Source organism: Pinus tabuliformis, chromosome 9 (genome assembly GCF_031772625.1).
Source record: "Pinus tabuliformis cultivar Carrire ecotype Pingquan chromosome 9, CPIR1, whole genome shotgun sequence".
In the NCBI taxonomy this organism is placed as follows: Eukaryota; Viridiplantae; Streptophyta; class Pinopsida; order Pinales; family Pinaceae; genus Pinus; species Pinus tabuliformis.
Window position 1 is genome coordinate 17273190 of NC_142307.1, and position 4105 is coordinate 17277294.

Consider the following 4105-nt stretch of genomic DNA (forward strand, 5'->3'; position numbering starts at 1 on the left):
GTAATAGGCTAGAATCCACGTGACATGCACCGTCCAACTTTAATGATGATCGATGCCTTTTAAATACTCAACAAAATGTTCCCTGCAATGTTGAAGAGGATTATTAGCATTTGGTGAACTCGGTCGCAAGTCACACGAAATGCAGTGTGGATTCATGTTTATGAAAATAGCGGTCAATCTTTTCCTTGTAGCTATGATGCTCTATTGGAGGTTCTTGCTAAGTCAATTTTGTCCTTGTTAGTGTCAAGCCACAATTTTATGTTGTTCTCAAGGATGAGTCAAAAGAATTTGAAACATTTTGTTGGACTTAGTTGCTTTTGTACAAGCCATTTAGTGACATCATTTATATAGGGCTTATAATTGAAACAATCATTGAAAATTACAGGAATTTAAGATATCATGTGTGGCATGTTGGTGGAACTCTTCTTCCAAATGAAAGCACAGAAGAAGATGTTGAGTCTCTTATACATGAAGAAAATGTTGATGGAGATTCTTATGTATCTTACTACCACTAGACCTATTTTATGTAGCCATTAAGTTTGATTTCTAGAATCATGCAAGTCCAAGTAAGATTCATTTTGGAACAACAAAAAGAATTTTGAGTTATCTAAGTGGAAAAGAAAAATTTGGTATTTGGTATAATTCAATAGATAATTTTGGGTTGCTTGTTTATACAAATAGTGATTGAGTTGGATTTCTTTATGTTAGAAAAAGTACTTCAACTTATGTTTTTGGCCTAGGATTAGGTATCAAGGTTTTCAAAGGAACAAACAACTATTTCAGTATCTTCTACAAAGGCAAGTGCATTGCAACAACAACAATAACAACATGTGAAGCAATTTGATTGAAGAGAATCCTAATAGATCTGAAGCAAGAAGAACATGATGCCATAGTTGTTTAACCTATCTACCATTGCAATAAGTAAAAAAATTAGTGTTTCATAGTAGCACCAAACATATTGAATCAAATATTATTTGGTATGGGATTGTGTGGTAAAAGGAAAATTTGAAATAAGGTTTTGTAAAAGAAATGATCAACTTGCTACATTTACCAAAGCACTACTTAAAGAGAAGCTTCATTTTTGGAATCACCTCATTAAGAGTGTTAAGGGAGTGTTGAAGATAATGCTTAATTGATTGATTGGTTACATGTCCTTCAAAGTAGTGTAAACATAAATTAGGATTCAACCAATTAAGTTGGAGTCAACAACAATAACAATATATCAAGCAATTTGGTTGAAGGGAATCTTAACAGATATGAAGCAAGAACATAAAAATGCCATAATTATTTATTATAATATACTTTTTCAAGAAGGAAAAGTTTACTATTTCTAGCAAAAATCCAGAAATCTGATAATCAAGGGAGATCAGTTGTTTGACAACTATAAAATCAACATAAGTTCAAAATTGAGTTCAATTGTTTAACCTCTTTCCATTCAAGATAAATATAAATTTATATATGGATTGTGTTTTGAATTGTGTTTAGTAACAACCAAAGCCAATGCTTCTAGAAATATGATCCATTATTGAATTTATATATATGAGAGAACCAACAGGAAAGTCATTTTGGCTACCTTAACAAAAGAAATATAGAAACAGAAGTTAATTTTATTCTTAATGACTTTACTTAAATGTCAAAATATATATATATAAATCTAATTTCCACACAAATATTTATATTTTGTTGCGAATTAAATCTAATCTTTCCTATAGCAATGACAAAGTAGGAAAAATGATGATGAAAGAAATACCATTAGAAAGATACCAGAAGTAATGCATAGAGTTTAAGCTCAAACTTCAAAAATAATTCCTGACCGCATCTTATGTGGATAGCAGATTCCATAAATATGTCAGAATTATGATAAAGAAGAAAAGTGAGATATATAAGTGTATGCTCTTAGAATGCAGATGCACGAGCAAGATTGCAGATTGAGTAAATATCACAGAATGATGACCGAGAAGAAAAGTTAGATGTGTCGATAAATATCTCAGAATTACGATAAAGAAGAAAAGTGAGATTTCTAAGTGTATGCTCTTATAATGCAGATGCACAGGCAAAATTGCAGATTCCTTAAATATCCCAGAATTATGCCCAAGAAGAAAAGTGAGATTTCTAAGTGTATGCTCTTAGAATGCATATGCGTGAGCAATAAACGACACGTTGCTCCAGTAATCCTATTCAAGTAATTCGGGCAATGGTGAAGCAGCCTGCTGCTGAAAACCCTTTCTCAATTCTGACTGAATGTTAGCATTGTTGTCATCAGTATCAAGGAAATCCAGAGGAAGCTCCAGAAAACCTAGTTCCTCGGTGGCCTTATCTTTTGTCATATTAGCTACAAATGAAGGTACTTTAGGAGTTTCCACATTGCAGTCCCCGATCCATTCAAATGATGGAGAATTGCATTGTTGGGAGGTGTTGTCCTTCTCAGCGTCATTATCATTATCATCTGGGTGCAATGAAGATAAAACTGACGATAAAAGGGGATCGTCTCCTCCTCCATTGGGAGAATGATTCTCCTTCCTGAAAAACCTAGGGGAAGCTCTCGAAAACCTAGTTCCACATTGCAGTCCCTGATCCAGGGGAAGCTCTGGTAAACCTAGTTCCACATTGCAGTCCCTGATCCACTCAAATGATGCAGAATTGCATTGTTGGGAGGTGTTGTTCTTCTCAACGTCATTATCATTATCAACTGGGTGCAATGACGATAAAACTGACGATAAAAGGGGATCGTCTCCATCTCCACTCGGATAATGATTCTCCTTCCTGAAAGCCTTACCAGCTTCTGAATTCCACATCTTCAAGAAATAATCAGCCGGTGGATTATTGTTAGGCATTGTTGTCATTTCCACTGTAATGCCATTGGTGTGGTAGGACATAATCAGTGATTCCCTCGAGAGGCGAGCTTCTGCGTCGTTTCCACTGTGCCTTGTGCCTCCTCACAGCCCAGGTCTTGTACTCGTGTGGAGCATTGGGGTTGCTTTCTTCTATGGCCTTATGTGTCGAGGGATCGAGTCCCATCTTCAACAAACGCTTCTTCGGCTTGGAATTCCAGAAATTCTTAATCTCGTTATCTGTTCTCCCCGGCAGGTTGGAAGCTATCACAGACCATCTGAAACCATCACACAAATAAATAAATTGGCCAAAGTATTCCATCGTGAGAATATGGAATAATTATTTTGTTTATTTGTTACCTGCTACCTAAAATTCCATGCAACTGAACGATAGTCCACCCTTCCTCTTCTGTAAAAGAACCTCGCTTGATATCAGGTCTCAGTTAATTCATCCATCTTTATCGACAGCTCTTACTGCAACGAGGAAGCCCTGCATATTACAAAATTGAAGTTTATATAAATGGAAATACTTTGTAAACATAAATGAGAATATCAGAAAGTATATTTATATTAATTACAGACCAGCGAGTTGGGGAACGGCACGCCAATTGCCATGCCCATGTTGAGAATGTAATTGACGAGAATTTGATCCTCTTCAGGAGTCCAGGGGCCCTTCTTTAACCCCATTTTCTCACACCACGGAGCCCCACCCATGTTCCACCTCTACAGATCCACAGCAAAAATTCTCTCAGACGTCCTTCAGATGACCAGTATATTGAAAGCTTGCAGATCAGCCATATATTGATCTCAGAGGTTATTGAGGTGGCTTAGGAGGACGAGTGGGGCCAAGAACATTAAACGACCCTTCACATCAATTGAAACGGATAGCGATTGTTATTACTTTGTCATGAGAGAGCGATAAAAAAAATTAGCAGCGTATTCACAGGAAACATAATTGAAGATGTTTCTATAAATTTTCATGTTTACTTACAATTTTAATAAAAGAGGCTGAGGAATTGCTAGTTAAAAGTGGTTGGCTAAAAACATTTCAAAAAATATTGTGATGCAGTGTTTGAATTTGATTCATGCTTTTTTATGGTGGAAATAGATTCAGCACCATCAAAAATTTATAGGGAACTTAAAATTATGAATTTTGACAGGGTTTACTTGGATTTACAAAGATCCCTGTCTAATTTTTTCAAAATATAGCTAGAATTTCCATAACTTTTAGCGTAAATAATCATAATTTTTAGACTAAGGCAATTACAAAGATT

At 35.5% G+C, this 4105-nt stretch overlaps 1 pseudogene; it reads right to left on the minus strand.

Annotated features, from left to right (window-relative positions):
- Positions 1 to 2174: 2174 nt before the first annotated feature.
- LOC149146896 (uncharacterized) lies at positions 2175 to 3545 on the minus strand (annotated as a pseudogene).
- Positions 3546 to 4105: the final 560 nt, after the last annotated feature.